This window comes from Amblyomma mixtum, chromosome 1 (genome assembly GCF_055824585.1).
Source record: "Amblyomma mixtum isolate Tamu chromosome 1, ASM5582458v1, whole genome shotgun sequence".
NCBI classification, from domain to species: domain Eukaryota; kingdom Metazoa; phylum Arthropoda; class Arachnida; order Ixodida; family Ixodidae; genus Amblyomma; species Amblyomma mixtum.
In genome coordinates this window covers 271,901,895-271,924,496 of record NC_143012.1, presented here as the reverse complement: position 1 = coordinate 271,924,496, position 22,602 = coordinate 271,901,895, and the positions used below count along the sequence as shown (strand labels likewise).

The window sequence follows — 22,602 nt, the reverse complement described above, 5'->3', positions numbered from 1 at the left end:
TCGAAGTCATTGGCAGAACTCAGTGCGGTGCTGCTGTTGAAAACTAAGAGTGGGATCTTTTCTTGTCTAATACTTATGACTGTTCTCTCCCAGTCTTTTGCTGAAATCTTCACGCAGCTGCCGGCTTCTTAATAATAATAATTAATAATAATAATAATAATAATATTATTATTATTATTATTATTATTATTATTATTATTATTATTTACTATTCACTATTCACTGACGTCACAACGGCCCCAATTTTGTCTGTGGAGAACTGCAAATGGCTGCGGGCGTGTCTATAGTGAACTATTCTAGTTCACTGTAGGCGTGTCTAATGGGACTATCGCCGCCTGCTGTAGCCTGCGCTGCTGAAGCTAGGCGCCGGGCAACAAAATGGCGCCCGTGACGTCACGTGAATACCCTCTGCACAGTGCTGCACCGTGCGGTCGCCGTCCGCAACATAGCGCACCTGCGGCTTTGGAAGCCGGGCGACAAACATCCTGCTTCCTGGTCCTCCTGACTTCTTCCCAATCAATCGCCAGTTGCAACTCAGCGCTCATCTGTTCTTTGCGTCCGTGTCTTTTTCGCGCTGTTTTGAGAATGATCTGCCACCAACTCGTCCAAAATTCTACATCGACCAACAAAGATCCGCACAGAGGCTGGGACGCGTGGCTTCGACCCGTTTCCTGACCGCTCATCGAGTGTACGCGGCAAGGTCTGTTTCGATCGTTGTTGTTACCCTGTCTCCTCAGCTCCGGATGTTTCTGGCTCTGTTTTTGCGGGAACGCGCGAATCGAACGACCTCGCGTTCGTCTTTATGGCTTTCGACCGTCGAGAAGGAGGTGTTGTATTGCTGCGCGCGTGGAAAAATTTATGCTTCGCAGTAAAGCGGAGGCATCAGCGAACCCTGCAGCGAACGAGCTGTGCTGCAGTGTATGTACACTGTATAAACCTTCGCGCGGCGTCGCATATTTCCGATCCAAGCATCGGCCGGGGTTGAATAAGGGTCGTGACACGGGTGCGCGCTAGTTCCGCGTGCGTATGCGGATCCCGTAGCGCGGCACGTATACCAACGTATACCTCCCGCTCCGTTCTTTCAACCGTTTTGTTTTGCGCGTGGGCGAAGTTAACACGGATGAGCATCGTGGTAGTTGAGGTTATTGGTGCACGGAGCGGAATGCGTGTGGTCGTTTGGATAGGAGAGGGCAAGGCGTGTCGTTTCGCCACTTATTCCTCCACGGGAATCGCAGAATTGTCTTTTTCGCGAGAATACTTCTGCGGGCGGCTGTTTTGGCTGACTGGAAGAGTAATCTAGTCCACTAGCTTTCGTATCTCGTTCCCTCTGCCCCCCTTGATGCCGACGAAACCAGAGCGGCCGTTCGGATCGAGCGAGTTCGTATTAAGGAGAGCCCACTTCAGAAAGTGTAAAGATCAGGAAGGCTATGGTAGCACCTTACCCTTGGCGAAACGCATACTACACTCTTAGAAAAACGGTAGTAGTACTTACTTCTTTTGGGTAGTAACATGGTTGTCACGTATGTTACTACCCTGTTAGTAACTGCAGTTAGTAACGGGAAGGTTAGTAACGGTTACTCACCCATTGAGTTAGTAACGGCTGCTACCTGCAGTTAGTAACGGGAAGCTAGTAGTATTTACCAAGAAAATGAATAGAAACTCGCATATGTTGCTGCTAGATTCATCGTATGGTGTGCTGGTGGGAATTGTTAAATTTATGCTTACTCGAAAAAGTAAAAAAAAAAAGCTTCACAGTCGACTTGACTAATTCCGGAATCCAGACAGAGCTATCAGAGCGTGCTGGCCGTAAACCACACACTTAGGTATAAGCTTATCGCGCATTACGTGTAGAAATTAAGCGTAGAAATTATGCGAGGTGATGGCATCAACAACCTTACCGTGCGCACACAAAGGATCAGAATGCGGGAAAAGCACAGATCAGAAAGAGTCACACTCGCGCACATGTAGGGAAATTTGTTGTTGTTGTTGTTGCGACTGAGATAAGGATGAAGAGGAAAGTGTGCGGGCCTGCCGACTGGCTCGAACCGAGCCACCACTGCTGCTTCGTGCAGATAGAGGAGTGTTAAAAGATAAGAGGAAAGAGTAAAAGGAGAGGCGCACGTCGCAACAACCGCGTCCGCCGAAGCGAAGACGCTGGCTGAAACAACAGATACCCCCTACCGCCTAGGGAAATCTTTGCCTTATATACTCCGTAAATCATTTACGGGGCTAGTGACTCTTAACGGTTGAGCTAAGATAACGGTTTGGTTTGGTTTATGGGGTTTAACGTCCCAAAGCGACTAAGGCTATGAGAGACGCCGTAGTGGAGGGCTCCGGAAATTTCGACCACCTGGGGTTCTTTAACGTGCACTGACAACGCACAGTACACGGGCCTCTAGAATTTCTCCTCCAAAGAAATTCTAGCCGCCACGGCCGGGATCGAACCCGCGTCTTTTGGGTCAGCAGCCGAGCACCGTAACCGCTGAGCCACCGCGGCGGCCAGCGTCAATTATGAAGTTGAGATTGTAGAAACAGCTTAGTCGACCTAACTATATGCCCCTGCAGAAAGGCTTAATTACAAAACCAATTTATTAGCATGACAGTCTGTGTCAGTTTTTTTATTCTTTGACTTTATTTTAGGGTTAAAGGAACGTTTACTAACTAGGTAGTAACTAGCGACCATAGTTGGTAAAAAGGTAGCAAGGGCTACATTTACTAACCATACCTTGAAGAAGGTAGTAAATAGCTGATAAAAAGTAGTAAAACGAAGTCAGAGTTAGTAACTGCTGCACTTACTACCTTTTCACTGACTTTTTTTGTTAAGAGTGTAAAGCCCACCCGCGTAGGGCTCCTTATCCCTACATCCTCGCGCGCTGCCGGTTTCCGCCGGCGCTATTTTTCCTCGGATTTCCGCTGCCGCTTTCGATGCATCTCGGCGGCAGATGTGGCCCCGTCTTATTTGCTCTTCCGCCGCGACTTCATCAGTTCCTGCTCGTCCTACGCTTCGTCCTCGGCGGTGCGTCTCGGACGTTGCGATCCGATGTTTTGTGTTCCGATGTTTTGCGCGTGCAGGCGGTTCTGGTTTCGGTCGCTGCGCCCATTCGCGTTGGAAGGCTACAGGTTAATGATTGGTTTATTGGTTTATTGGGGTTTAACGTCCCAAAGCGGCTCAGGCTATGAGGGACGCCGTAGTGAAGGTCTCCGGAAATTTCGACCACCTGGGGTTCTTTAACGTGCACTGACATCGCACAGTACACGGGCCTCTAGAATTTCGCCTTCATCGAAATTCAGCCGCCGCAGCCGGGACGGCCATACCATGCTGAATACAGGTTAATGAATGGTATGAATAAATTGCGCTAAATGACAGACGCTTGTCTACTGAGCTGGAGTACCCGGATTCGAACCTGATAGCCGCGGCCGTGTTTCGATGGAGGCAAAACGCACAGGCTCCCGAGTTCTGTGCGGTGTAAGTGCACGCTAGAGATCCCCAGGTGGCCGAAATTGTTCCGGAGCCCTCCACTACGGCACCGCTTTCTTCCTTTCTTATCTCCCTCCTTTATCCCTTCCCTTACGGCGCGGTTCGGTTGTCCATCAAAATGTGAGACAGGTACTGCGCCATTTCCTTTCTCTGAAAGCCAATTATAATTTTTCTGCCACAGCCGCATAGGGCCTGAACGACAGTGCAACAAAACTAAAACGCCGTTGAATTTTCTGAGCATAAAAAAAAAAATCGCTAGATACCGTGTTCGTTTGGCGCTTGGCGGATCCTCGGTCAAGTCGACGCCGTTCCAGCCAGGACTTGAGCGCCGTCGAGTGAAGGAGTTCGGGGATGGGCAAATGAACACGCCTTAGTTTGAGCCTGGCTCAGTGGTTATAGCGCTGGGCTGCTGACCCGAAAGACGCGGGTTCGATCCCGGCCGCCGCGGTCGAATTTCTATGGAGGCGAAATTCTAGAGGCCCGTGTGCTGTGCGATGTCAGTGCACGTTAAAGAACCCCAGGTGGTCGAAATTTCCGGAGCCCTCCACTACGGCGTCCCTCATAGCCTGAGTCGCTTTGGGACGTTAAACCCCCATAAACCATAAACCACGACTTGGTTTGTTTACGTTGTGTACAATTGAAAGAGCGAACGGGATAGTTTATCTCGGCCACACTCGTTGCCGATTTTTGTATGGCTCTCATTCCCCAAAGTCCTTAGATGGAGGACGGCCCTACCGAGAAGGGAGTTATCCTCTCGAGTACTTTTGCGCACGATCACACACCCCCGCACTTCTGGTGCCGCCTCCCTCGTCATGCGTCGAGCTTGAGGGGGAGGAGAATGACGTCGAAGCAGCGTAGACTGTTGTAGGTCAGCATGTGATGTTTCCATAGTAATACAACATTCTAGTACACTATAAGCATGGTCAGCTGTTTGTCGACACGTGTTGTCGCCACCCGTTCATAAGACCAGACGCGGGAGGCCGGCACGCGGCAGGGAACAGCCCTGTGTGCTCAAAGCTCAGCGCGACGTTGTTTGGGGTTGATGACGGCCGCACTGTGATGCGGCCAAACACGATTATAGGACACAGATGATACCCGGCTCCTCTCGGGGTGGTCCATTACGGCAGAGTGCACGTAACCACCCGGACGACAAAGTGTTTGCTGGCTGCTGCCCGGCGAGACTTGCTGTCGCCGTTCCTAATGCCATGCAAAGCAGTTTGAAGGTTTGAAGGTTTATTAAAACGAAATACAAATGAGTTGTGAGTTTCATAAAAAAGTTAGTACAGTAGGAGGTCCCAAAGTGAAAACTGTCTGGGGGACCTCCCATCAGGAATACATAAGGAAAGTGCATAAGTTTGGCAGAGGAGCTATAAAAGTATACAATCAAGTTAAAATCTATTAGTGTAATTTGCGGCAATGAATAAGTTATACAATAGTTAGCGGGCATAATTTAACAAAAAAGGCATAAAATAGCAAAACATAAGAGCAATAGAAAGAACACAAAAAGACATCAGATAACAATGGGCATTGAATAAATGCAGATATAATACACAGGCGGAGAAAGAAAAAAAAAAAAAAGAGGTTCCAGAAGATTAACAATATGACCGTTTGCTGTCAGAGTGGGGAACATAAAATAAGATAAGGCAACCTTAAGCATGGCATGAAGCTGAATGGGTTGATAGGAGATGTTTTTTTAGTAAAGTGTAGAAAGCGGGCTGCGAACGTGCGGATTTGATTGCTAGTGGTAATGAATTCCAGGTTTTGATGGCGGAGAAAAAAGCAGTTTGTTTTCCATAATTTGTGTTCACTTTTGGTAGAAGCATATTATTTTGTTCAGAGAATCTAGTGTTATTGCTATTAGAAAGGAAAGATACGGAAAAACAGAGAAGTTGATTGTTATTATTGCGAGCGCGGTAGATTAGAAGACCTAACCTAAGATTAAGGAGGCATTTCAATGGCAGAATGTTTAGGTCAGAGTAAAGAGGTGAAGCAGTGGCTGTGTATGGGCTGAAAGATAGAATTCGAAGCGCTTGATTTTGAAGATGAGAAATACATGACATATGGCATGAATAGGTATTACCCCATGATGATAGGCAATAATTAAGGTGACTGTTAATGAAAGCATAGTACAGGGATAAGAGAACATGGCGTTGAAAGAAAAGTCTAGTTTTTATTAACACCCTTATTCCAAATGAAATTTTTTTACTGATAGATTTGGTGTGTAGATGAAATTTTAGATGACAGTCAAGCGTGATGCCGAGAAATGTAACGGATTCGGAGGCAGTGATAATATGATGTCCCAGATAAACGGCTGGGCTCGGGATGATATGCTTTTGATGAGAGCGGAATATCATGAAAGTGGTTTTTGTAGGATTAAGTTGTAGTAAGTTATTTTCACACCATAAAACAATATTCTGTAAGTCCATGTTTAATTTGTTTATTAGGCTTGTGAAATTGCTATCCTGAGTGAATAATGTCGTATCATCCGCGTAAAGTATACATCTTGTGTTAATTAAGGACAAAGGTAAGTCATTGATGAAAATGAGAAAAAGAAGCGGACCTAAAATTGAACCTTGTGGCACTCCTAAATTAATAGTTAAAGGGGAAGACAATGTTTCTTGTAGCTGGACAACTTGTATACGGTTAGTGAGATAACTGCGTAAAAGAGCTAGAGCAGGCCCACAGATGCCTAGAGATTCTAATTTAGTGTACAGTATAGTGTGGTTAATTGTGTCAAATGCTTTGGTGAAATCTAAGAAAACAGCACCGGCAAACAACCCATTATCAATATATTGCTTAATACTGTCTGTGAATTCGATTAAAGCTAGTTCTGTGGAGTAATTAGGCCGGAATCCAAATTGCTGATCTGCTAACAGCTGGAATTTAATGAGGTAGTTCATTATGCGATTAACAATTAACTTTTCTATTATTTTACTAAAGAAAGGCAATATAGTTATTGGACGGTAGTTACTTAGGCATTCTTTGTCGCCTTTCTTGAATATCGGCGTCACCTTACCTTTTTTAAGTTCAGTTGGAAAAACACCAGTCCTAAATACTAAATTAATAATGTGACTAAGAACATTAGACAGCTCACGACCCACCAGCTTTACTTTGAAAGAAGGAATTTCATCGATCCCAGGAGCGGTATTTTTTAGGCTAGAAATTATTTGGAATACTTCGTCTGGTGAAGTAGGGCGCAAGTAAAAAGAGTGAGGGCATCGACGAGGGCCACAGTAACTACTTGGAGGCGGGGAACCGCGGCGCGAGAAGAAGGAATTAAATGCATTAGCAATGTCAGTTTGATCAGTTAAAGTACACTCACCGTCAGAGACTTTCGTTATGCTCGTTTTGTTTTCAGCTATATTCAGAAATTCCTTAATTGTTACCCAATTCTTACGAGTGTCATTTCCATTTCTAAGTATTTCATTTTGGTAGTAATCTTGTTTGGAGCGTTTAAGTGCTGCGGAGAGAGTATCTGAGTATTTTTGATAGCGCAGTTTTAGGCGCACGTTAAATGGCTGCTTTCTAACCTTTTTGAGAAGGTTATTTTTTTTATTTATACAGCTTAGAAGGCTTTTGGTTATCCATGGATTCCGGGGAACTGAGTACCAATGAGTGATGGGAGTTACCGATGTGCATGAGCTAATTATTTCTTTGAGCTTCGCAGAAAATTTACTGAACGCTTTATTGGCGCATGTTTCTTGTAGTATGCTATCCCAGTTAGTCTCAGCCACTATCGCAACAAACCGGTTTCTATCAAATGTTTGCTTATAGCGTTTTCTGGGGGGCGTGTTATTAGGGCATTCAATTAACAGGAAAGTGGGATAATGGTCCGTGATATCAAAGTTGATGACTCCTGCGATTTGAGGCGTAATGACATTAGATAATATATGATCAATGAGGGTGCTAGAGCCTCGATGAGCAATGCGCGTTGGTGACGCCAGTAATGACTCCAAACCATGGCCGAGAAAGCAGTTTGTGTATACAGAACAAGAGCTGTCAGAAATGTCAGTTATGTCAATATTAATGTCACCTACGATTACAATGTTCTTGTTTTCACGATTTAGAATTTGGAGGATGACTTCTAGTTCGTGGCAAAAGTGCTCGTAAGACGCGGATGGTGAGCGATAGATACTACCAATGACAGTGTTTCTGTGTGAAGCAAAAATTTCTTTGTCAAATTCTAACCATACTGATTCGCACTTTTCTGTTTGAAACGCGATGTCGTGACGGCGTTTGTAGGATATAGCGTTAGAAATAAAGATAGCAGATCCTCCGTGTCGATCAGCTGACCTGTGATAGTATTCATTGTGATAGCCAGGAAGAGCAAACAGCCTATCATCGTCGGATGACAGCCATGTCTCAGAAAGACAAATGATTGAAAAGGCGTGATCAACGAGCGTTAAAAAGTTTACTAAGTCATCGTAATGCCTTGGTAAACTGCGAGAATTAAAATGAATAATAGACTTATCGGTATCAGCTGAATTAAGGAGGAGGCTTTTAAAGTGGTCTAGTGAGAAGTGCATGATGATTATTGATATGTGGTGCTCCTTTTACGCCGCATAAGTTACGCAAGTTACGCAAGTTGCAAGTTGCAAGTTACGCCGCATAAAACACAAAAGCAACGTGCTGCCAAGGACAGTGTTATTTGTTTTTTCTTCTTCATGACGGTGCGCTTGGGTCGCGAACTTAAGCACGTCGAGCTAAATGTAAACAGCAGTTTCTTCGTTTCCAAGTTAAGCATAAAAACAGCGCTTATTTGCGGCTCGGGCTCAGCGAGAGGGCCTTGTCTTTACAGCTCAAGATGGCTTCGCGGATACCGCGTGTACCGAGCAAAACTTTAGTGGTCCATACGTGTGACGAGATCATCTTTTTGTCTGCGTACTCACGAGCTGTCTGATTGCGCTGGCCTCCACATGGCAGTTACCGGCGGTTCGATTACAGTGTATCCACTCCTCTGGGTTGCGTGCTTGTTGTAACGCGAGCCGCCGCAGTGAAGCTGGTCCTTAATAGCAGACCCAAGGCGCGATATGGTCGTCCGCTGTAGACTCAACTATAACTCGACGAAACTGTTTTCCGCCTCTGTTGTCCGACGAGGAAGCGGCCACAGCCCGTTTTATCGCCCGCAGCGTTCTCGCGTGCGTGGTAATTGCACGTCTGTGGCTGAGACTGATGACCGTGTCGTTGGGGATCGAACAAGCAACGCTGCCCCGCCGTGAAAGTCCTCCGTTTGCGCCGCGCTCGTGTGCGCGCTGTTGCTTGCATGCGTGGTCGGCAGACGTATTACTGCCCTATAAAAGTACGCGCGCGTATGGCTTGCATGCCTTTCTTTTTTTTTCATGGCGTATGTTGTTTCTTGCGTGCAGGCCGGGCGAAGGAAAGCGGCAGTGTATAGACTCGAGTTTCGAAGCTTCATGCTATTAGACACCCATAGTATACCGTGTACCGCGTGACCGGTACCGCAGTACCGGGAGCCCACGCGCAGCCAATGCGCATGCGCAAATCGCCTTTACGGCGCCAGATGGCAGCTGCGGTGCGCGGACTCCCTTTACTCCGGCAACGGTAACACTGTACACGGTATGCTAAAGGTGTCTACTGAGAGCGTGTGCTTTCAAACCGGATATTTGTGTCCTGCTCTCCGGCGTTCGGCTGGTCGCTTCTTTTCCATACGGGTGGAGCGACGATCTTCATACGCACAGCCAGCGCTCTTAGTGGCGATCCAGGGGTCTTGGTCGGTCAAATGAAACGTTTAGTTCATAATAGCTGTCAGTCTGTGGAATTTATGTTCACCGTGTGCTATAAAGGCGAAAACGCGTGCGCTGACTGTAAGAGATGCGAAGGTTGCAGTTTGAACGGTAATAGCGCCGAGGAAAAGATCCAAAGATGGCAGCGATGGCAGTTGGCGCATCTGCGCGTGGAAGAAAAAAAAAAATAGAAAGCGTCACTGGAACAGAGAAATGAAATTGTGTTGCGCAGTCCCTGGGAAGTTGTTTAAGAAATCATTTCGTTTCTCTCCCCCCCCCCCCCCTCCCATTTTTTTTGTTCAAAGCCTCATTGCCGAGGCGAATGGACTATTTCTTCTCTCATATATATAATTTTGCGCGGCTGTTGTTCCTGCACGTGCTGCATTCTCCTCTTTTTCTCAGGCTCGAGATTGCCGGCGCTTTCCTCGGTTAGTATACCCGCCGTTTTGTTTGTTCCAACGTCGCGTTATTTCCCCCGAGACCTGACGACGGGTACTGTGCCGATGCTTCTTCCAGGCTTTTTAAAATTTCGTTCACTTTACCCCCCCCCCCCCCCCCTCCCCCCTACTCCGGAGAAAAAAAAAAAAAACGACGAAAGCGCAGTGTCGCTGTGCGGTTATCGGCAATTCAAAACGCGCGCGCTCGAGGGCAAACGCGCTGACTGAGGTTGCGGGGGCTCTCCGACCGTCGGCTCCGGCGACATTGGCGGCGGCGCCGTCAGTCTTCCCCCTCCGTCGCGCCAATGCAGAGCGACGCTGGCTGCTCGTTGCGCTAGCCGTTGTCGCCGTCGGACAGTCGGACATCACAGGCAGTTGTGCTACGCTCCGTAGACCACCGTGCATATGGGGCGACTCTTCATGTGCCACTTCCTCTCCTCCTCGCTGCCGCCGGACGGCTCGCACGTGCCGGGCGACCTTTAGTGGGTGGCGGTGGCCGTGTGCCACTGTGCGGTGAGTGGCTCTTGTTTGTGGAGTGTGGGCGCTGCTGCGGAGGGGAACACCTGGGAGCCTGCCCTCTCGCCGCCGTCTTTGGTCTGTCAACACTGGAGCTAGTGATCCTCCCTCTGGGCAAGTCGTCGCGGGAAATGCACGCGCGTGAGGCGCATTCGAACGAGCCGCACGTGCTGCCGGCTCTTCCGTTATTTTTTTTTATCGTTACGGCCATGGCCTTCGTACCGCGCTTTGTTTCTCCGTTTGCTGTTACCGGTTGCCGGTTTAAACGATGTTGCCAGTGCAGTTCTGCAGCGAAAAAAAAAAAAATGGGAACCGGCCTGCCTCTGCATCGTTGTTTACATTAACCCGATGGTGACGGGTCGAGTCTGGGGTCGAGTTGAGCAAGGTCAACTGAACTCGATGACTGTCTGTTTACATGGGCTCGATACTAGCGAGTCGACTCTCGCGGTGCGCCCTGTGAGGCGCGACCGCACGAGTAGGAAACCGGCGCCCGCTTCTGTTCTTCCCCGCAGAAAATGCTCTCCCCAAGTTTGAAAGGGGATATAAGTGTAATTTACGGAGGAGGCTGCGAGTCAACGCACCCCATGCAGTCAGACTGGCCCAGCCTGCTCCATCCAGACATGTAAGCGCCCTGTGTATTGCAGAAGCGTGATCCTTGGGGTATGGTGTCTTTCTCTCTCTTTTTTTGTTTACCTAGGTGTCTGACCTGGGCATTTTACTTTGTTGGACTGCTGACTCAAACCGAAAACATGCTTTGCAGTCCCAGGTTGTTTTCAACGCGTCATCTTTAGTGGCTTCGGTTTGTTCTGCCCTTTCCTTGTGCTCGAAATGAGTGCCTGGTGTCATGCTCTTTCGGATGTTTCGTTCGCCGAGGTCGCAGTGCGTTGGCTCAGTGCGTCCTTGTGTGCGGTGTTTGAGTGATTTCGGTGCATCGCCGTCAATACTTCATCTACCGCGGATTTCATTTCGCTGGGATAACTCTCCCTGCTGTGGGAAAAAATGGTGATACTGTGTTGGTTTTTGTTAAATTACTTTGGTCTAAGAACTGTGACGTTTATCCCCCGTGGTCTCTCATTGGTCATGGTGCTTGGCGGCTGACCTGAAAGACGCAGGTTCGATCCTGGCCGCAGCAAGTACCATTTCAATGGACGCTAGAGGCCCGCGTGCTGTGGGATATCAGGGCTCGTTAAAGAGCCGGTGGTCAAAATTGTCCACAGTTCCCCACTACGACGTCCCTCATAGCCTCGATTGCTATTGGTGGTTAAACCCTATAAACCATCGAAACCTCACTATGAGGTTCACAATTTAATGCAGTTATTAAGAATGAAGCTATTTGGACGTTTTAATAATTTGAGCGTCATTAATGTTTCATATTTGATAGGCTGTGCGCTAAGAAGACGTTCGCATGAACAAAAAGTGGTTAGAAACGACAGGAAAGAAGCGCAGTTCGATGGGCTGTGCGCTAAAAAAACGTTCACAGGAGAAAAAAAATGGATGTGGCTTAGCTTGGTTAAGCCCGGTAATTGCGAAAGCAATATCCGTAGCTACGCCGTGGTTCAGCTAGTGGTGGTGCTTGTGGTTAGACTTGTGGTGATGCATCGGTTATATAATCCAATCCGATCCATTCCAATCCAGTCCAATATGCTAATTTGATAGCTACCGGCCTCGCTACGCGACGGGCTGAAAGTGCAACTAGTATTGCTTTCGCGATAAAAAAAAAAAAAAAATCTGCAGTGGTTGTATTATAACCAGCATTGTACCCGTGGCGTAGATGACTTGTGGTGATGCATCGGTTATACAATCCAATCCGATCCATTCCAATCAATTCCAATCCAATATGCTAGTTTGGTAGCTACCGGCCTCGCTACGCGACGGGCTGAAAGTGCAACTAGTATTGCTTTTGCACTAAAAAAGGGGGGGGGGGGGGGGCGACAGGAAACACGACAGCTTATCAAATATGAATATGTACCAACTAGCCCGTCAGAAAGCCTTACTTAATGTTTCATGTGTCATAAAATTTTATTTGCGAAATAGAGTTTTTAGATGAAGGACTTTTGGAATGAACAAAATGTCTGCCTACACAATAGCAAGTACTTCGTGAAAAATCAAGTTTCTAGCCCGTGCAGTTTTCCGGTTGGAAGGAAATCACATTAGGCCCCCAAGGGCACACCATCGGGTGAAACAATCGGGCGGACCCTTCGCAGCGTAGGCATCTATCAAAACATCTTCGTATGATGTGCAAAGCTCACAAATGGGACGGATGACATCGGTAACGTCAGTATCTTTTTTCAACGCGGCTGCTGAGTCCCAACTAAGAAACGAAGGCGTTAGCACTGATGTTCTGGGCTGGTTCCTCAAGTGTTCGCCCTCAAACTAAAGTCGGATGATGAGGCAGCGTCAGATGCTACGCTGTCAAAGCTAGAGCTCTTGTTTGCGCTGTCTACATCCGTGATCAAAAGGTAGTACGTTCCTTGTGGTGAGCGAAAAGTAACAAGTGTTTTGCCTGCAGGGTTATTATGTGATAGGCTTGTCATAAGCTTGATTAAATGCGCTCTTGTTGCTGTCGCTTTAATTCTTGTGCCTTAGATCACTCGGCCACATAAACGCGAAGTAACACGTCTCCCTTCATTTTTATGCTAATTCCATACCTTTGACAGCGTTGCACTTGATGTATAAAGTAGGACATAGTTTCAGAATTAACCATGGAAACAGCTGAGCCACTGAGCCGTCGCGGTGGCTCAGTGGCTATGGCGCTCGGCTGCTGACCCGAAAGCCGCGGGTTCGATCCCGGCCGCGGCGGTCGAATTTCGATGGAAGCGAAATTGTAGAGGCCCGTGCACTGTGCGATGCCAGTGCACGTTAAAGAACCCCAGGGGGTCGAAATTTCCGGAGCCCTTCACTACGTACAGCGTCCCTCATAGCTTGAGTCGCTTTGGGATGTTCATCATCATCATCAGCCTGACTACACCCACTGCAGGGCAAAGGCCTCTCCCATGTCTCTCCAATTAACCCTGTCCTTTGTCAGTTGCCGCCACTGTATCCCTGCAAACTTCTTAATCTCATCCGCCCACCTAACTTTCTGCCGTCCCCTGCTACGTTTGCTTTCTCTTGGAATCCACTCCGTTACCCTTAAGGACCAGCGGTTATCTTGCCTTCGCATTACATGCCCTGCCCAAGCCCATTTCTTCCTCTTGATTTCAACTAAGATGTCATTAACCCGCGTTTGTTCCCTCACCCACTCCGCCCTCTTCCGATCTCTTAACGTTACACCTATCATTTTCCTTTCCATAGCTCGCTGCGTTGTTCTTAACTTAAGCTGAACCCTCTTTGTTAGCCTCCACGTTTCTGCCCCATAGGTGAGTACCGGTAGGATACAGCTGTTGTATACTTTTCTCTTCAGGGATATTGGTAAGCTACCATTCATGATCTGAGAGAACCTACCATATGCGCTCCACCCCATTCGTATTCTTCTAGTTATTTCCCTCTCATGATCCGGATCTGCGGTCACTACCTGCCCTAAGTAGACATATTCTCTTACTACTTCCAGCACCTCGCTACCAATTGCGAACTGCTGTTCCCTTGCTAGGCTGTTGAACATTACTTTGGTTTTCTGCATGTTAATTCTTAGCCCCACCGTTCTGCTCTGCCTGTCTAACTGATTGATCATGCTTTGCAGTTCTTGTCCTGAGTGGCTTAGCAAGGCAATGTCATCAGCGAATCGCAAATTACTCAGGTATTCTCCATTAACTCTTATCCCCAACTGTTCCCATTCCAGTCCCCGGAATACCTCCTGTAAGCAGGCAGTGAAGAGCATTGGCGAGATCGTGTCTCCCTGCCTGACCCCTTTCCGTATTGGAATTTTATTGCTGACTTTATGGAGAACTATAGTAGCTGTGCAGTCGTTATAAATATCTTCTAATATTTTCACATAACACTCTTCTACACCCTGATTCCGCAATGCCTGCATGACAGCTGAGGTTTCCACCGAGTCAAATGCTTTCTCGTAATCAATGAAGGCTATATATAAGAGTTGGTTATATTCTGAGCATTTCTCTATCACCTGATTGATAGTGTGAATGTGGTCTATTGTCGAGTATCCTTTACGAAAGCCTGCCTGATCATTTGGTTGACTAAAGTCCAAGGTTGTCCTGACTCTATTAGCGATTACCTTAGTAAATACCTTGTAGGCAACGGACAATAAGCTGATTGGTCTGTAATTCTTTTGGGATGTTATACCCCCATAAACCAAACCAAACCAAACGATTCTTGGCATTAATCTATCCCAGGGCTTATTATGGACGTGAACAAATGATACTAGCGCATTTTTCTGACGCCGGCGGCAGGCCGGCCCCGAGAAAAGCGCTACTCGACGCGCTCGCATTCTGTCCCTTGTCAGTGCGACGCGTCGCATGCGGCCCGTCGATGACATCGGTTGGACGCAGGCGGCGAGCTGCTATCGGTCGTTGCTACGCCGTTCGCAACGGCGCGTCGCGCGCCCTGCAAGTAGGAGCCCTGCCGAGAGCCCTCGGCACAACCTCTGCCTGCGGAAGCCCCGACCGTCAGCCTCCCGAACGCGGTCGTGGGCTCGACTCCTCATCTCTATCGCAAGGGGCGGGTTGACTCGCAGCCCCCTCCGCAGATTACACTTAATCCTCTTTCACGCTTGGGGGAAGCATTTTCTGCAGGGAAGGACAGAAGTGCGGAGCCGGTGCGTGCCGTGTTAGTATCGAGTTCATGTAAACAGAGTCGTCAAGTTGGGCTGGCCTTGCTTAGCTCGATTCCCTGACTGAAACCCCCGCTGTCGGGTTCATGAAACACCACCTAGGTAGTTTCACGGATACTGGAGCTACGGAGGATGGAGAAGCAGAACCGAAACCGGTCCCAGGTCGGTAACCGTTCTACGACCACGTGCTGTAGCTTAACGGAGTACAATCATGTGTTCAAATCATTGACAAACTTTTGTTACTTTATAACTTTAGCATAAATCTATTATTTAAGGGCAAACAAAAGTTAGATATGTCTGCGTTTCTAAAAGTCTTTAGACGACGTCGAGTAATGAGTGTGAAGGCCGACGGCGTCGCGTGGTCGTTTTATGAGCGCAAGAAAGCAGCGATTTCAAAGTGGCTTTATTAAATGCAGACTCCACATTGCGCCGAAATATTTCGGAATCAGCATGTCTAATGTTTATGCTAGTAGTAAAAAGTGAAACCGGACGGCTTCATTTTGTTTCACAACCCGTTTCAAGTTTTTTCTAATCGAAACAGTGAAATCATCAAACCTGTCCGTGTCGAGCAGCCTTTTCAAACGCCTCCTTCGCTGCGTCTTGTATACGTGACGTCGAACACGTGTCACCGACGCGTTGACACGACAGAGCCCCTTTTGTTCGTCTTTTCTATTCGGGCGCGCGCATTCCTCGCGCTTTTGTTCGTGCACCGTACTCCGCGGTTAGTGCACCGCTGCGATCATTTCCGTTTTTCGTCACCGCACAAGCGCCTCTCTGTGCGCGAACTATCCGCTTTGTGAGCTTGGCACGCACCTACGCTACGCGTACATCGGATACTCCTCCCCCTTTGTCCCGGGGCAATCCCTCGCTTGCACCTCTGCGGTCAGGGCAGAGCAGTGCGAGTCTGCTTGCAGCCGGAGCTCCGTTCGAGAAGTTCGACACAAGTGGACTAGAACCGCGGTCTGGTCGACACGTTTCTAACGCCGTTGAATTCCTCCCTCTGAGCAAGGTGGGTGTGTGCCGTATGCGCGCTGTACCGAGCTTTCTCGCCCCGTAGATACCCATCGACAGTGTAAATGAATACGCTCGCGGGAGCTCTGCTGAACTCTCTCTCTGTCTAGTCCCAATACGAAGGAAGAGGGTGCGACGTACGGGAGAGGGGACGCCCGGCGGCGTGACCGTTAAGCGCATATCTAATATGCGCGAACGGGGGCCGCCGACACGGCCTGTTCCGGTCGCCGTAATTTATACGCCACTTCCTCCTCGCCGTCTTGGCGCGCGGTGCTGTGCGCGCGCCGTCGGGGTGATCAACCCAGTCTGCCGGCGCGCGCCAAGTTCGCCGAGCGAGGCGATGCGCAGGGGAAGCTGCGCTGGAGCCGCGCGCTTATATTATCGCGCGTGCTGCAATGGGCGTAGCGCGGAACGATTGCGTTCGGACTCATTAGTCGATCCGTCATTGGCACCCCGTCTCCTTCTGCCTTCCCTCCCTCTGGACCGTATACGGTTGGTCATACGCCTTGCGTTCGCGCTGTAGGAGTCGGCGGTTTTGATTTTGTGCTTGGCGTCGAGAGGAGGACGCACACGTACGTCGCACATTAACCCCCCCCCCCCCCCCCCCCCCCTCGCCCGCTTATTTTTTTCTGCGGCGGGGCTTCCCTAATTAAGCGCGTTCGCGATGTATTTGTCGCTCGCAAGCGGAACTGCGAATGGTCGGAAAATTTGAATTAAAAATATTTTCGCCTGTTTAGTTCGTTACTGAGAAAAGTCGGCAGCTGCGTGGCATTTTAATTCGTCGTAGTAGATCTCCAAGGAGGGGAAGGCAAGCGAGGTCACCAGACGATACTTTGAAAATAGGAGTACAGTCGGAGGATGAGTCTTCTCCTCACTCTCCAGAGATTTCGAGCTTCAGACGATGTGTCCCCACGGCCTATACAGCTGTGCTCAAAAGGAGACACACGTGTGCCATATTCGACCAGCCTTGTGTGCGCAGATGCACACGTGAAAGTTGGTGCGTTTTCTTCTTTCTGCATACTATATCTCATGACGCCTGGCCCGCAGTTCGATAGCTTTCTGTGCTTTCTGAAATCTCTATAGTGTTTTAATGACCGGGACGGTGTTTTTGCGCCCTGACAGTGCGGTGCTTAGCTATAGGGAACCTGCGCTGCCCAGGTGGCACTGCAGTTATTCCACAAGGTGTCAAAAACTGCTGCCGTCTGTCGCTTGGGCCGCTACAAACGCGGGGGCACATTCTGAACGATTAGAAGCCCGCATTTGGTTGATAGCGCTGTTTGCCTCGCTTCTGTAGACATAACCCAGATTGCTGACAGGCACCACGTGTGGCTTCGACAGAGCGCAGAAGCTCATGCCAATAAGCTCAGGAAGGTGGCGTAGAATAGCACCCCGAGCGCCCCCAAAACTGCTTGCTCCTCTCGCTATGCTGTGTGTTATACGGCGCTGCAATCGACACGGCAAACTTAAGCTTGGAGGGTGCATTCATCTTCGATCTACGCTTATCTCGAGCGCGCGTCTCCTTCAGGCTAGCAGAAGGGTGAGCGATCTTCAGCCTGCCGACGCTCACCACTTCTCTGTTGTTTTTGCTGTGCGGACTGTGCTGTGCTCTTTGCCTATTCACACGTGACCTCTGATGGAGATGCTGGGAAGGTGGGGTTGAAGATCTGCGAGTGCTTTTGTTGCTTGCAATGCGTCCCGATTGAAAGTCATGTCTGTCCGTCAGGGGTTCGGTTCAGAGGGGTTGGGGGCGCTGAAAGGACAACTTAAACCGTGAAGAAAAGTTGCGAGAACCTGAAAGAGTTTTAAGCCATGAAGAAGAGTCACGAGAGCCCCGCGGTCCTCCGATTGTTGCAAACCAGACTTCGCTTCCGACGCTGGGCGCGTGCGCCCAGGAAGCATCCTTGGAGTTGGCGCTTAACCACTACACCACGACTGCCGCATAAAACGTCAGCATTATTTTTGTGTGACAAAACTCGCGCTATCATTTCCATTACTTTGTAATTGAACGGTAATACATGACGTCAGGTGGCGATTTGCCCGGTTTGAGAAACGGAACTAGAAAACGACTTCCACTGGTATTGTGAATCTTGATGTTCACCGCGATAAGCATTGAATCATCTTCCTCTCATTGCGCAAGTATTTTTTGGCACACCCGGAGCTCTGCGATGAAAATACCCCAATTTATTCGTTGCGTAGCTTTACAACGGCTCTACAACCCTTATAAAATGGTCTATAGACAGTCTATAGACTTATTGAATCTATTGACTTCCTATAGATATTGCTTTTTGTCTATTCATAGTCTATAGCCGGTCTATAGACAAGTCTACTGAAAGTATATGGCCATAAATCTGTAGATCGTCTGCAGACTGTCTATGGAATTTGCATTGCCTATAGACTGTTCTCTAGGATTTGTCTATAGACACTCTATAGACTGTCTAGAACTTTTTTGTCAGGGAACGCAGAGAATGCCATGTTTACCTTCCCACTAAACGTGTACCCAAGCACATTGGAAACGCCGAACGCCAGACAGCTTGGGTAACGGGTGTTTACAACAAGAGGGCGCAAAGAAAGAAGAGAATTGCGTGAAACAGGCCAAGCGTTTTTTTTTTTTTTTTTGCGCTGGTTCAGCATTTGTTTGCTTTTTGGCCGCTTCTTTTCCGCGTGTTTCATGAGCCACTCCCATGACCGGCATGTTTCGTACCAGGTAGATGTGCCGCCGCGGTGGCTCAGCGGTTATGGTGCTCGGCTGCTGACCCAAAAGACGCGGGTTCGATCCCGGCCGCGGCGGCTGGAATTTCTTTGGAGGAGAAATTCTAGAGGCCCGTGTACTGTGCGATGTCAGTGCACGTTAAAGAACCCCAGGTGGTCGAAATTTCCGGAGCCCTCCACTACGGCGTCTCTCATAGCCTTAGTCGCTTTGGGACGTTAAACCCCATAAACCAACCAACCTACCAGGTAGATGTAAGCTGATACGATGCGCACCGGAACTCCAGTCCTTAGGGTATAGTAGTAGGGTGTAGTACAAGTATAGTACGGGTATAGTAGTAGGGTATAGTACAAGTATAGTACGGGTATAGTAGTAGGGTATAGTACAAGTATAGTACGGGTATAGTAGTAGGGTATAGTAATACGGGTATAGTAGTAGGGTATAGTAGTAGGGCATAGTAGTTAGGGTATAGTGCGTAAAAGTAGATACAAGAGACATTTGCAGCGCGTGTGAACTTATATTCAACAAATGTGTTCATCCGAGACATTCGCAGCATGTATGACCTCGTATTAAGCCCATATGAGTTAATACGAGACACATTTCTGATACTTATGAACTCGTATGAAACGTGTTCATACGAGGAACGTTTCTCGCCACATATAGCTCATATGAGTTCATACGAGACACATTTGTGACACACATGACACATGACCTCGTGTGTTCATAAGTACGCATCTTGACACATATAACTCATATGCTACCGATACGAACTCATATATGAGACTCATTTCCGACGTATATAGATCGTATGTAATGCATTAGAGTTCTTTGACACATACGAAATAATGCGAGATTTCTCCATAGTGATTTTAAGCGTTGGTCTCATCCAATACTTGGATGGCACCAACCTTACATGCAGAGGAAGCCCGTAACAAGCTTTTTATAGCCACAAAATTTGACATCTCAGCCTCTTTAACTTAATCTGCAATAAAAAAAAAATATTAGGGTTCTTAAAACACAAGTTAAGGTATGCACCAAGCAATGTGAATAAAATAGCGTATGAATCGATTGTTAGACCGAAACTGGAGTACGCCACCGTGGTGTGGGAACCTAACACGAAAGAAGACATTACACAGATAGAAAAAGTACAAATGCGTGCTGTGCGCTTCGTCTACAACAAATACAGGAATTCTGACTCTCCATCTATCCTTATGAAAACAAACAAAATAAAACCTCTCTGTACCGGAAGAAAGATAAAAAGGATATAATTTTTGCACTCCTTGATTTAGGGAAAGTTTGGCATCTCGTCAACACCTTTTGTTGCGTCATCGTTAACTCTCAAAACGCGACACGCGCACACAACTAAAACGTGACTCCTCACTTCGCAAAAATGAATTTCCACTAGTTTTCATTTTTTCCAAAACTAATATGTGAATGGAACTTACTAACTGAAGCAGTTTTCAGGTGTGAACTCAAAAAGGTCATTAACAATATTTTCTGGCCATTGAGAGTGACTTCCTACCGCTTGCATTTGTGATCATTTTAGAGGTGACGAAGATGTTTATCTAAGTGTTTTATGTCTGCATGCATGAAATTTGAAACATATCAGTATGTGTCTAAACTGCTGCTGATACAATGCACTCTAAACATTCCTCCTGTGTACTTTTGCCCTTCCTGCCTGGACCAAAATGGTCGGCAGTATCATGTAAATAAATAAATGAAAAGTAACAATAGGTTTAGGTTTATTGGGGTTTATCGTCCCAAAGCAACTCATGCTTTGAGGGATGCCGTAGTGGAGGGCTCCGGAAATTTCGACCACCTGGGTTTCTTTAACGTGCACTGACATCGCACAGTACACGGGCCTCAAGAATTTCGCCTCCATCGAAATTCAGCCGCCGCGGCCGGGATCGAACCCGCCTCTTTCGGGCCAGCAGCCGAGCGCCATAACCACTGAGCCACCGCGGCGGGGCGAAAAGTAACAATAGATAATATTACTGTGTAGTGTCGGGATCTCTACTCTCGCCTGTAAATGTGGCCGCCACAAAGATTCAGGCGCTTGGGGTTTGACTACACCGTGGCTGTCCTTAAATCAAAGTAGAAATGCAAAGGAATTTAGCGGATTTGTGTAGGAGAGCTAAAATATAGTTTTTTTTTTCTTGTGGGAAGAGGTGGAAATTTGCTCGATGGACTCAAGAAGACACGAGGCTGGGTTCCAGCTTGTAAACTATATAGCTATTTGTGTCGTGTACGGCTTTGCTGGCGATTTCACCTTGCGGTGTTTTTTTTAGCGTGACTACGTAGTATACAGACGTATAGGCGCAGCAGGCTGCAGTACTGCTGCGCACTAGTTTTCCTTGTGTATTATAGCCCTGCCCGATGTCTCCGCGCCACGAGGTTCGCGTGGAATTTTAATGAAAAAAAGCCGGCCGCCGGACAGGCGACAGGTGTCAGCCCCCCCAGGAATGCCGCGACACGCAACCAATATCGAAAACAGCAGCCGCCGCCCGGTGCGCAGGCGAGCGTGAGCTGCTGCACACACGTGGAGTCCGTTGAAGTCAGCGGGGTGCTGTTCTCTGTGTTTGCTCGTCCTGTCTTCCTTGAAGGTATGCATCGGTTTGATGCCCTGCCCGGAGCCTAATGTAGTCTGTTTGTTAGGCAGTATACGTGTACACACGTATTGTCGGTTGCTTTTATGTGCCGGGTTCAAGGCAGTTCATCCGCGTCCCATTCACTCGGTTGCAGTGATCTCAATTGAACCTTTTTTTTTTTTTTATAGCTGACAGGGCAGCTTACACTAGCGAGAAAGACGCGTACAGCATGTGCGAGCGCTTTCGTAACGTACTGCTCGATTACGGCTGCGGTGGTCGCATTTCGAGCCTCAGGGGCTCGAAAATTATCCGGTGCCTTCCATTACAGCGTTCCTCATATCGTGAGCCGCTTTGGGACGTTAAACCCCATAAACCATGGACCGAACATACTGCAGTCAACTTTCGACAGTTCGAACTCGGAGGTGAACCGAAAAGTTGTTCGAAATCTGCGGAGTTCGAATTTAGTTGGTCCTCCTTATTGGGGCTGGATATTGAGGGGACGAAAGTGTCAGTTCGCATGAACCGGGCTTTCTAATGAAGCGAAAGTTACAATTAACGAGTCCACTTTGCGTTTCTAACTTTCTGTCGTTGCATGTCTGCCAAGGCCTAGAAGGGCATGGCGTCGACACTCTGCTAGGATGCTGTTATTGCACTGAAACCATCAGCTTCTTCAGAAGCGCTGGCTTTCTCTCTCTCTCTCTCTCTCTCGCTCTCTCTCTGTGGGCACATATACAGTACCGAGTAAGGGACGGCCGCAGTACAAGGCCTGATGGCGATCCGTTCCTCGTATCATATCTTGTTTCCTTTCTCCGTAACTGTGCATGTCCGCGTGCGTGCACTGCGCGGCGGCTTTGTTTTTGGCTCCCTCGAAACATAACACTGAAGAGGAACGCGTATATCAGATCTTCTTTCTGCGTTCGTGAAGGGAGTTTCTGGGTATATTAAGAAAAAAAAAAAAAAAACTTGGAAAACCGCGCACTGTATCCGCGATGCCGCGCGCTTTCGAGTTCGATTCGGAGTGCGGCGCAGTTGGCTTGACGTATAGCGCGCGGCTGCCCTTTTGAATCGCGTCTACTTCCCGCAGAAACTGCTCGATTTCTCCTCGCTTCTGCAGTGGCCGTTGCCACCGGTCCGCGTTGTGTGCGCGCTGCTGTTTTCTTCGGAAGAAGGCAGAAATAACAAAGGCGAAAGAGTTACCGCGCGGAGGAACGCGGCCGGACAATGGCTCCGGGCGGTGGCCGAGAAAATGCGGTCGGCACGCCGTCCCCTTTCCACTTCTCCCCCTCCCTCCCAGCTGTGAACGACTGAGCTGCGCCTGCCGCCAAGGTTGCGTCTTCTGGCTCGCGAATGTGGCGTGCGCAGCTAGCATACTGAGTAGCCTTCTAAAAACGGAGCCGC

General features: G+C 48.3%; 1 protein-coding gene across 3 annotated transcripts in view; it reads left to right on the top strand.

Moving 5' to 3' along the window:
- Positions 1–22,602, top strand: part of Synd (protein kinase C and casein kinase substrate in neurons protein Synd) — a 117,548-nt gene that overhangs the window by 51,395 nt on the left and 43,551 nt on the right. The window contains exon 1 of one of the 3 annotated variants that reach the window (XM_089565924.1): positions 9,940–10,172. The exons of 1 other annotated variant lie outside the window; for it this stretch is intronic. The gene's annotated coding sequence lies outside the window, so the exon portion shown is untranslated. Of the gene's footprint in view, positions 1–9,939; positions 10,173–21,112; positions 21,220–22,602 lie in introns of those variants that run through there. One more of the 3 variants, XM_089565923.1, reaches the window with a different exon arrangement.